Source organism: Epinephelus moara, chromosome 21 (genome assembly GCF_006386435.1).
Source record: "Epinephelus moara isolate mb chromosome 21, YSFRI_EMoa_1.0, whole genome shotgun sequence".
NCBI classification, from domain to species: domain Eukaryota; kingdom Metazoa; phylum Chordata; class Actinopteri; order Perciformes; family Serranidae; genus Epinephelus; species Epinephelus moara.
In genome coordinates, this window is record NC_065526.1 from 34,324,604 (window position 1) to 34,337,123 (window position 12,520).

At 39.2% G+C, this 12,520-nt stretch overlaps 1 protein-coding gene across 3 annotated transcripts in view; it reads left to right on the forward strand.

The window, feature by feature from the left end:
* Positions 1 to 12,520, forward strand: part of brinp2 (bone morphogenetic protein/retinoic acid inducible neural-specific 2) — a 347,460-nt gene that overhangs the window by 114,092 nt on the left and 220,848 nt on the right. The window contains exon 2 of one of the 3 annotated variants that reach the window (XM_050033564.1): positions 10,514 to 10,623. The exons of the other annotated variants lie outside the window; for them this stretch is intronic. The gene's annotated coding sequence lies outside the window, so the exon portion shown is untranslated. The remainder of the gene's footprint in view (positions 1 to 10,513; positions 10,624 to 12,520) is intronic. 3 annotated transcript variants of the gene reach the window in all.

The following is a 12,520-nucleotide window of genomic DNA, read 5'->3' on the forward strand; positions in this document are numbered from 1 at the left end:
CTGATGTACCCACTGCTAAGATGCTCTAAAATCCCAGCATACACTACCTGCTCAGCAACAAACAGCAGACAGACACAGTTAGATACTAGCTGGTGAACATATTGGAGCATTTGACATCTAAAGAGACAGATATTTCCCTTACGAGATGGTGAAGACCAAACACAGAGCTAAAAGAGAGTGAATATTTGACTTACATTTGCCAAGGCTTTTTGCTTTGTAACTGCTGGATGTGTAAAGCAACTGTTTGCCAGCACGTTCACCCTATGAATTTAAAGGGTAACACTGGCATTTCTAAATTTGGACACTAATTTCCATGGTTTTGTATCGAAGTGACTAATGGAGACACGCATTTTTTAAATTGGTCCAGTGTTGAGTGAGAGCGCTAGGAAATGGCTTCATTGTAACCTCTCAAGGGATTTGTGCACCATCAATTTAGGTCTACTTAAAGTGTTTGTTGTAGCTACTGACAGGCTCAGATCATTACTCTAAATGTATGACAGATATAGGCAAAGGACCCTATAAAGACCTGCTATCGCCAAACCCACCACACTCCGTTTAAACAAACATTAATTTCAGTGTGTATAGAGCTGGCATATTTTTACATCTAACTGTGACAATTAAGGGTTTATTTCAGCCAACGAAGAGTTGGTGATTGTTGCAATGTTGGAATGTGGTCTGCCTATGTAGGATAATTTCTATAAAGTTGTCAGACACCTCTACAACAATCTGATCCTGACTGTGTCAAAAACAAACCCTTTTTAGTGGACTTAAATTGGCTGTGCACAATTGCCCATAAATGTTAAATTGCAGTCAGTTTAATTACTGTTGGCTGCAGCAGTCTTACTCAATACTGCACCAATTTCATAAAATTTTTGTCTCCATTAGTTCTGCAGAAAAAATATATAGGAAAATATGGTAAAAAAAAAAAAAAGTTACTCTTTAAAGGGTAATGATATGTCATTGCTGTATTCCTGTATTCACAGCTTGTTTCTGCTGCTCCCAAGTGGCCAAAAAAAAGTATTACGGATTAGTTATTGCAGTTTTTAAGCTACCTGTTTTCTACAGTTTTTAACTTAGTTTTTGTCATTTTATAGTAAGATTACCCACCTGTGCATTATCTGTATAATAAACACTTTTGATTGCAATTTTGTGGGCTTAACTTGAGTATTTTGTAAATTGCTGGATGTTCTTTTAATGTAGCATATGTAATATGTATTTATATATGTATATATATATATATATATATATATATATATATATATATANTGGATGGAGCAGGGAATTTCCTTGGCATTGATGTTCACTAGCATGGCTTTGGAGGAAAAAACAAACAAAAAAAAAACAAAACAAAACAACCTTCATTTAAAACTGAAGCCATTTTTATATGTTTCCTGTTTTTCTTATTAGAGCACATTCTCTCTTGCTTTTAAATTCCTATTTTATGCAGGTGTTGTGAGGCTGTTGTGGTGTTAATGTTAATGCAGCCAGATGAGATGGAGGTACATAAATTAGCGAGAGTCTTTTTAGAAAAGCACATAGCTGATAGTCAAGTGATTGAGAGTCACACTGGCATTAATTTTGGCTCTCCAGCACTTTGATGTTGATGCCAGCCTCTTTTGTCTATTCAGACCATAATCCACTTGTATTTTTGCACTCATCAGAAAATCCTTACCAGCATTTAATGAGGTGGGCATTGTTCATTCAGCCTTATCAGTTAGCAAGCAGTCAGAGAGTGTCAGTGTAGACACTCACACTTGTGTGTTGTAGTTACACTGCCCATTTTGTGTGCTATTTATGCCCTCTTCTCTCTCCTAGTTTTTGTTTTCTATTTTATAATCTTATAGGAACTATGGGAATTTTACTTTTTTGCTTCATCCCCACAAGTTAGCTGAGAAGATCGATATCAGTTGTGCTTTCAGAACAGAGGTAGTTAAGTGACATGTTCAGCCTCGCTTAGCAAATGTTGAAGTGCTCCTTTTAAAAGCTCTTCAGGCACTGAGAGAGAAGAAGTGCAAGATGGGATAGCTTTAGGTTTTGTTCATAACAAAGATTTGGGGTTCTAGCTGGCTCTTTCTCTATTTACGAGTCTTGTAATGCTTCAAGTCATGCGATGTACAGTCCTTTGTCCTAAGGAATTGTGGCCATATTAGACAAATCTGCATTATTTAAAATACCTACAGGTAGCAGGAAGAAAGCACATGGAGGTCATTATGGTGGATGGGCATGCAGCGCACGCAGTTTTCATGCAGGATTACAGAGTTTGCATATTTCACAACCCAAAAGTTTACATTCAGTGTAACTATTACCATAATCATTTGTCTATTCTTAACAAAGTGCATTAGTCACTGTAGCTTTAAAAAAAAAAGACAAAAAAAAAAAGCTCTGTATGGAAAATATGAAGCTACAACCACCAGTTGTTTGGTTTGGCTATAGCATAAAAAAATTTAAATTGTCATTTAAATGGGGGGAAGCAGTACCTTTAAAAATCACAAATTAGCATGTCATATCTCATTTGTTTAATCAGTGTAAAGACTGAAGTGTAAAATAAGACATATTGCCCGGTGCATTAACTTTCTTAGTATTACTATTTCTTAAATCTATATCTGCCTTTACTGTAACCCTGATCCGTCCCTTTTCCTAACCTTGCTCTAGTTTCCATGTGCAAATATTGTTGAAGGAAATAATGTATAACATTGAAAAAATTTGATTAAAAAACAAACAAACAAAAAAACAATGTCACTGAATGTAAACTGGGATTTTGCAGAATTATTCAATATCAATTAAGTGTTCGTAATGAAACAATGTTAGAAGGGAACTCAACAACTTTTTTGTCCGTGCCTCTGGGTCCTATCTTACAAGCAGAGTACAGAGTGCAGCTCAAGTGTCATTGCTAGATTCAGACTGATGCAGTTGTCATTTTCAGAAAACCCCTCCCTTTTCTAATCTGCCAAATCCATCATGTAAATAACAGTGCACCAGGTGCAGAGGCATCTAGCTTTTAAAGGGGATGGGAAATAACACTCTGATTGGTTCATGTTATGCCCAATACACTACCATGATTAATTAAGAGACCAATACCCTTTGCCCTTTGTGCCTTACTTTGCGCCTAGATTATGTGTTGTGTAACTAGCAAAATTAGTTGGACGCCCCAAATGCACCATGCACTTTAGACCATGTGCTATAGATGGTTTAAATAGGGTCCCCTGAGTTTGTTGAAGCAAAACATGAAGTCAGACCTTTTTTTTCTTGTCACCTCTGTACTGTGAAGATTTCCTATCAGTGGTTATATTGACTGCATAATAAACTTGGCAGCCAGGGTCAATCTCATCTTGATTGAACGTTTTTTTGTTTGTTTGTTTGTTTGTTTTTTACATTCCAGCTGCATGTTGTTATTTGGCTAAAACTGAATTTTACACAAGTGCAGTTAAGTACATGACCATGGAATTAACTAAAGTATGCATTTTTAATAACTTGATTTACAAATCAAATTTTGATTTAATTCCTCCATTTTTCCATGCTCTTTAACTCTTTGCCATTACTGACAGGACAATTAAGCTTATATAATTTAATGAAAAGACACGGCACAGCTAAACGTTGCTATTATATGTTATTAACCTTGTCCATGATTGAGCGTCATTTCATAGGTCAGGCAAAGAAACTATATGATTAAACTCCGGCTTCGCAGCTGTGTGGGCGAGTGCTGAATGAGCATAAACATGACAGTTTTAGAACGAACTCACTTGCCTGTATAGGCTGCCAGACGGCCCGTGGCTCTCCACCTGCCTGCTCACCACTTATTGAAGATGAATGAGTTCTGGGCGGCCATTACTTACCTTGTGAAATGGCCTTAAAAGGGATGGCATAGCCCTTGTCAGCGCAAATGTGACCAAAATACCATAAAGTCAGCCTCATTTATAAACAGATCCATTATATTTAAGAAAATGTCAGCTCATAATACACTTAAAGTCCAGCAGTAAATAATAATAAAACACGTTCCCCTCAAGCACACTAGCATTAAAAGGTCAATGATGAAATGCAACGAAGTTTTAAAAAAAGTCAATGATAATGAGTGAAAATATTACTTTCCCACTGTGGTCAAGCATGAACATACAACTGCATGTATACATATTAAGAATACATCTTGCAAATTTCTTTGCAAAGGATAACATTAAGTAACACCAATAAATAAAAAGATTATTAAAATAAAATATAGGCCTATACAAAATATTTAACTTGTAGACCTTGGGGTGGGCAACATATTCCAGCTCTTTACTGACATAAACATCACAATACCACAATATAAAAATAGTCAACTACTTTTCAAATATAACTGCGCCCATTTTCAAAATTCATACGTATTATTCCTATGCTCTTGGAGAGTCAAAAAATATAAGTTAACAGAATCAACTCTCTCCCAAATACAAAAGCAAGAGTCATAAAACTTAAATTTGTGATGTCAAAGGGTATTCAGTGTGGAGCTGTTCCATAGACAATGAATTGGGAAATATGTTATAAATGAGACTGAGAGCACACAGGCAAATGTTCTGAATGTATGAATACATTGTTTCAGAGCTGAAAACACTACAATAGAATAAAGCTCATTTGGGTAAAAAAGAAAACAACATTCTGTGGCTCCACAAAATCAGTCTGCCATTCATTGTCTGTGGAGCAACTCCACACTTTATACCACAATATCACAAGTTTGAGACTTACTTCTCTGATTTCTGGCTTTGACAAAGAGTTGCTCATGTTCACAAATATTGATTACACTTTATCAAGCCATGGAAATAGCGAAGGAGGATTCTTAATTGAGGTGGTGTATCTCTTTATTAAACGCGCAAAAACACATCAGCTAAATTTACTTATGTCAGTACACGTAGCAAAAGTAAAAGCACCTGTTATGTGGGCTACATATTTTTAGCTGGTTGCAAAAAGGCTGATTCTAGTGACTTTATTTACTTTTTGATAGTAATCCATAAATATATTTTACAAGCCGAGTACAGATTTTGTGTGATAATTCTAAATTTGTGAAGTAGCCAGTGAGTATAGCTGTCAGATAAATGTAGTGTAGTAGGCTACAACATATCTTCATACAAAGGTTTGTAAGGTATCTTACAAAAATCCACATATTGCAGACCATAAGATATCCATTGAATTAGCACCCACGAATGGTGTCATTAAAGGGATAGTGCACCCAAAAATGAAAATTCAGCCATTATATACTCACCCATATGCCGATGGAGGATCAGGTGAAGTTTTAGAGTCCTCACAACACTTGTGGAGATCCCAGGGGAGAGGAGGTAGCAACACAACTCCAACAAATGCAGGCTGACGGTGCCCCAGATTCAAACGTCCAAAAACACATAATTGAAACCACAAAATATCTCCATACTGCTCGTCCGTAGTGATCCAAGTGTCCTGAAGCTCCCACATGAAAAGTTGTTTGGAAAAACGTCATTTGAACTCTACTGTGTACACTGCGCTCACGTGTGTACGCTTGCACGAGACTGTGAGACATGGGCACCGCCTTCATGTGTGTTCACATGCTTTCGCTGGTCTTGCGCGCTAGCACGCACATGTGAACACGGTGCACAGAGAGGCAGTTAGAGCTACAGGCTACAATAAGGCTAAAAACAGAGTTCAAATGACGTTTTTCCAAACAACTTTTTATGTCGGGGCTTCAGGACACTTGGATCACTACAGACGAGCAGTATGGAGATATTTTGTGGTTTCAATTATTTGTTTTTGGACGTTTGAATCTGGGGCACCGTCAGCCTGCATTAGGTGGAGTTTTGTTGCTACCCCCTCTCCCCTTGGATCTCCACAAGGGATGTGAGGACTCTAAAACTTCACCTGAGCCTCCCTCGGCATGAGGGTGAGTAGATAATGGCTGAATTTTCATTTTGGGTACACTATCCCTTTAACTTATGTACTTAACGTAAAGTTACATATTTAATGTAAAGTCACATGGGTTAGGTTTAAGAGGGTTCAGATTGGGTTTAGGAAAGTGAATTTAGGTAGATTAAGTTTAGGAAAAGAAACATGGTAATGCTATACCCTAAAAAACAAGCTCACTTGGTTTTACTTGTGACACAAACATCAGTATCCTGGAGGAAAGTCCTATGTTTATTTGACTCATCCACCATCCTAAACTGCCACCTCACGCATACTTTTGCTCTTTAAACTAATTCCTTCTTTACTCCCATCAGCACATTGGTCACATGATCTCAACCTTCCTGATAACATGCTTTATACACAAATTACAGGCTCATGATTATGTGGCTTACATATGAATTCTGGTGCATTACATTTTTTTAGGTTTGTGTACAAACAGTGCACGAGAACAGCCTGTGTTGTAACACATCTAAGAGTCTGCAGCCATACAAGCAGCTCTGTGAGGTTGCACTGAGACACAGTGGTGCTTTGTGCTAAATGTTAAAACATCTTAGTCTAGCATGTTAGTGCTGTGACATTTGCTAATTAGTGCTAAACATGAACTGCAGCTGAGGCTGATGGAAATGTCATTAGGTATGCAGTTATTTGGTGATTATCCAAAATAGATGTACTTCTAGGAAAATTAACAAGATCAGTTCTCTATAAATTTCAACAAAAGAAAACAAAAGGAAAAATGTCAACTTCATGGCAGTGCTAGAGGAAAAGTGGGGCAATCATCAAAGTCAGTAGGATACTTTGTCTGGGATCCATAAATGTATGTACAAAGTTTGATCTAAATCCATCTAATAGTTGTTAAGCTATTTAAGTCTGGACCAAAGTAGTGTCCCAACTGCCCAACCGTCAGATTAACTTTGCCATCCTTAGAATCACGCTGCTAACATGGCTAAAAAGTAAAATATTTTAATCTGAAATATAGTGCAATAGAAGTGTAAAAAAGCAGAAAATGGGCATACTCATACAAGTAACTCATACTTGTACTCAGAAACGATAGGTACTTGAGTGTACTTGTTGATAGTAAATCCCACCACTGGCAGTAGATTCCTGTAGGATGGGTCTTCCTATATCCCACCCACAGAAATACTTTTAAGCCCTGAACCATGCAAATCTCTCACTCTTAATTAGCTTCTCATTCTTATTCACATCAAGTATTGGCTGCATGTGTCCAGCGTCTGGTCACAGCAGCCCAAAATGACGACTTTCCATCAAAATTTAGATAAGGTTATGGAGCGCTGATACAATATGTGCTGTTGGAATTAGAATTAGTCCACCTGTGTTTCCAGATTTGTCTGTGTGGGTCAGCGCAATCTGGCAAGTGGGAACATTGAATACCTTTATCACTGGACTCATTGTAACACCATGGTTGGCCCATTAGCCCACATATGGCCTGCCTGGCAATGCTCTGATAGGCCATCAGTGCTCAAGCCAGCTCAATTAACAGCCAACTGTTCATTTAGAGTATTCCTTTGACATGAACCAAGATATCCAGTCAGTAGTGCTAACTGTCCCAGTCCCATTAATTGCAACACTGGTACAGTACTGATTGTGTTAATAGCTCAATGGAATTGTTGATGAACAGTGCTTTGGCAGCCTTTTGTTGTGGCTGGCCTGAAAAATACTACAACAAAAAGCACAGCAATTGCATGAGAGTATCATCATTTATTGGGGGAAAGACTGCCAGAGGGGCTTCATTCTGTTTTCATGGAGCAGAATGACTGTATGTGTGTAACAAAGCATGTGACGTGGACTTGTGCAAGTAGAAAAATATCCAGCACACTGTCCTCTGGTTGTGGGTTTGGCCTGTCCTTTATGTCTGTCAGACTATCAGGAAGCTTCCGATGGCTGCAAATGACCCTATCCACTGGTAACGGACCAGCTGTTTGTTTGGTAATGGATTTCCTTTAAAATGCTATGGGCCCTTGGCTATGGCTAATTCTACTCGTTAATGGTTGTTATTGTCAACTTAGCAGTATTGGCAGATGGCGGAAGTGACTACACGGCTGATTAATGGATGCTGTGGTCAACACTCTGGCCACTGCTGCTTGCCATGACTTGCAGTATCAGAGGCAGTTCAAATATTATTAGAGTGACACCCTCACTGAGGCTATTAACCAACGCAAGGGGATCTATATTAATAGGAATTTGAAGCACCTCCAAAATCAATCAACCTCAAATCAACCTTCAGACTGACATGAAATATGCCACTATCTATCAGCACTGCAATAACAAAAGCAAATAATTGCACAAAAAACAATCAGCAAATTCATCTATGGATGAAAAGCTAACCCTTTAACTCCAACATCATCCTAATTTCATACTGCAATGGCTGCCTGGTTAGAAGGAATAAATTTATATTTCTCCAGGGAGCGCCTCTGTACAGCTAGATTATTCCCTTTCTCAAACAGCTGTGTATGCACAAAGGCTACCATAAGCTCATCAATGGATGTGTTTGGTTAACAATGTGGTTTCTATTTGTGGTACTGAATATGTTCGCAATCAGCTTGTCCAGCATAATGCGTGTTAGTCCAGCCATTATCACAATGGCATCATGGCTAGTTAGTGTTTTCGGTCAAAGCCTCTTTGTCTGTGTTACAGTGGGAGTAATCATTACAGCTACATTTGGACCAGTACTAATTGCATGGCTGCCCTATTAGCCCACGTGGCCAGACTGGTAAACATCTGATGGCCCCACACGGGGCCTGAAACTCGCTCAGTCATGTGCCAACTGTTTTATATGTCAAGATTTTACTCAGCTATGGACAGTTCTGCTAAGCACTTTTAATCATTGTTTGTGAGCTCGCGGTCTGCTGTGTGGATGCAGGCAGCACTGATTATTTTTAGCATCAGTAATTAGTAGCTATGATACTGCTATGTATGTCATGACATTTGAATTTTGCTTCATTATTTCTCTTCTGTGAGCCTGTGTACAGGGACAGAGGTTCAGACATTTACCCTTTCCAGGCACTAAGCATTTTGAGCTCATTCAGCCAACTTCAAAATAGCTTGCAAACCTCCATAGACATTTTAAATGAGGCATTAAGCAACAGCAACAAGCATATTCTAAGCTTGTGGAAATACACTAGATAGGCCCTAAATGCTACTTTTTAAGGCTGCAATAATGTGTTTTGGTTGTGTGAGGTCAGTGAAACAAGCTAAAAACACAACATTGACATATTGTCTAGTTGTTTAGTTGTTATGAATTAGGGCTGTCAAAATTGCTCAAAAATGACGTTTGAATATTCCTTCTAAAAATAACTCATAGGTGACGTTTGTTTGAATATTTTTTTTTCCGCATTATGTCCACAAGAGGGCAAACTAATATAAGGAAACATACTTGTATATGAAACATAACTACCTGTAGGTATTTTTATTTCAACATAAACGTCTTTGAAAACATTTACATACCTACACATTAAAACACATAAAACAATTATCTATAACATTACGTTATAAACGACCGCGGACCTCTCGCTCGCCCCCCCTCTCTGACCCGTGACCACACCGCCCGTGGAAGCGCTGCGAATAGCCTCGAAGCACCGGACTGTGACCGGCTCGTGCCCTGCAGCGATCGTTTCGGCGTCTGGTCTATTTTCTGCGCGAGCCGCGAGCGAATGTGTCAAGCCAGGTGACGGAGACAACCGCTGGGAGCAGAACTGCTTGTCGACCAGCGTGGAGAAATGCGCGTCTGATGCCAATGCCCACTTGCAAAGAGGACAGCTGCGGTGGTGTTTTTTTTCTCTCTCCACAATCGAATATCAATTTTCACATTCGAAGGTCCACTTTTTTTTCAAATTCGAATTTAAATTCGAATTTAGAATATTCGTTGACAGCCCTATTATGAATACTTACATTTGACAAATTATACCCCTCCTTTTAGTTCCGTTTTGGTCTCCACCAACTCCTGAGAAAAAATATCTGCCTCTTTAGCTGCTAAATGCTACACATTATACACTAGCTAATCTCTCAATCTGTCTGCTGGGAAGGTAACCTAAAGCTGCATTTATACTTTTGTCCAAACTTGTAGGGGCATTCAAACTCAATTGAGATACATTCAAACAAAATTTGCAGATTCTAAATCCAAAACAAAGTGCTGGAAGATGCTAAAACTCTCTCTGAAGCTAAGGGGAGCTTGGAATGATAATTCTGCGCATTTGTTACTACAAGCCACCCTCTCATGTAAAATTTAAAATTGATTAGTGCAGCTCACACTTGGACAAGAGGTAAAGCAGGTCGTCCACTAATCACAAAACCGATGGTTTGAACGGTGGTTCAATCCCCAGCTCCTCCAGTCTGCATGTTGATGTATCCCAGGGCAAGATACTGATGCACAAATTGCTTGTGAAGGTTGTGCCATCTGTGTGTGAGTGCGTGTGAATGTTTAACTGATAGGCAGGGAGCACCTTGTATGGTAGCCTTGGCCACCAGTGTATAAATGTATGTGAATATGTGAATGTAGCATGTAGTATAAAGTGCTTTGGGTGTTTGGAAAATTAGAAAGGCGCTGTATAAATGCAAGCCCATTTACTATTCCAATCTTGCTACTTTTTTTTCTTCTCTCCAGGAAATTTCCCCTTGGACCACAACTTAAGTTGTTTCTAAAATATGTCACGAGTGACCATTCTGCATCATTACCATGAGGAACGCAGGAAAGCAGAGTGTTCATGCAAACGGGTAAATAGGCAGAAGTGAATCTCATATATATTACAAGCATAGCCTCAGGTATGCCTATATTTCTGTATGGTACGGTGTAATATGAGTTCCCCATCCCCCACAGTCCTGTCTGCTTCTGCTGGCAGAATATCAACTGAATCCCAGCTGACTTTGTGTGGACCTATTTGGAAGGGATTAAATAGCTAGCAACTAATAAAGGAGATGTTGCAAAATGCATATAGGGACTGTATGGGGCTGATTGACTAAGTAGTAAGCAGCTTGTGTAATTATCAGACCCATAGATGGAGAGAAATGAATGAGAGAGGAGGAGTGGGTTAGGGAAGAGGTGAGAAAACATGGGAGATGGGAGAATAGTGTTGTGATGGGTGGAGGAGGGAGGGAATAAAGGATGAATCACGCACATAAACATGCAGGGCTTTATGGAGAAGAATCTTGTGAATAGTGAATAGCACCAACTAAATTCTTTGTAGAAGTCGGTAATTACATGAAATATGTTTCAGTGCTTACCCTTGACTCCTCTAGAATTTGTCAAGAAAAAGGAATTACAGGACTTCTCTGTGTGTGCTCAAGCCCAAATTTATAGTTTTCAAATATTTGAGCTTAGATTTAGCACCTAATTCCTAACAAATAAATCTGCAGGACATCTGTAGCTGCCTTCTGCAGTTACATTATAGAAAGAAAACCCTGGCAGTGTATACATCATCCACATCAAAATGCTGTTCTAACAAAGCTGATGACCAGGTTCAGTCATCTTATATGCATTGTGCCTCTAGATGCAATAAATACTTTATGCAAGCCCTTCTATGCTATCAACCGTACATTCAGAGGCTAATTATTTTGGATATAACTGATGAATATCAGATTGTTCCCCTGATTCTTAATACCAGTTTTAGGCAGGTAATCAGTAACTTGCAACTGATTGCATTTTTAAGCTCCCAGCCGACTAGTTTTTCATTAATTATTGAAGCTTTACTTCAGTAGCTGTCAACAAAGTTCCAGAGGATTAATGAATCAGGCTGTAACACACCAGCCACTGTTTGTGACACTCAGACTTTGGGGTAATGCTAGTCTGTGGCCATTGCACTTTACCTCTGCTTATGTTTTACTTAGACTTATGACCTACATGTGCAACAAGGGGACATTATACATTTACATCATGTTTACAGTCTATTTAGACAATATGGATTGTCACCAATGCTATGTTTTTAATGCTGTGGTTTATTGCAGTAACAGCATTATTTCCCATGATAGGAACAAGATTAATAAGATTATCAGAAAGTATGTTTTTAAAGATTCTGTAGCTTTAAGTCCTGATTCATTACAAAGGATTTTGGAGAACGAAAACAAGAGAATAACTCAAACTATACTTTGATTTTAAACTCACACATTGGACTCTAGTTTCCCGGCGCAGCGCAGGGTGGTGCAGGGTGGCGAACCCCACGCTGAGATAGTTTCGAGCAGTGCAACCCGAGGCGCGCTCAGTTTGGTAGTTTGGCAGACCGAGGTGCGCTGAGATGGGTGTGGTGGCGCAGCAGGGGGAGGTGTCGACAGATGCAGTTTGGCGCAGTGACAGTTTCGTGCCAAAAGGCTTCGCTGAAGGTGCGCTAAAAGCTCGCCAGCTGAAACCACGTCTACTGTCAGCGAAGGCGGAGCGCAGCCGGTGTAAGCCAAAGTTTGGCTGACCGGCGGACAGTGCGCACACGTCACCAAAACCTCACAGGCAGGTTTCCAGAATATCAGGCACATTAACGATGCAATAAATACCCAAAATACACTATTCAATGCAACTATCTGCAATCAGCACATAAATGTATCTCTATACCGACTGTCCCGTCACATCTGATGTCAGATCAAAGGGGATTGGCACCGTTTGGCACGTTTGGCACAATAATGGGAA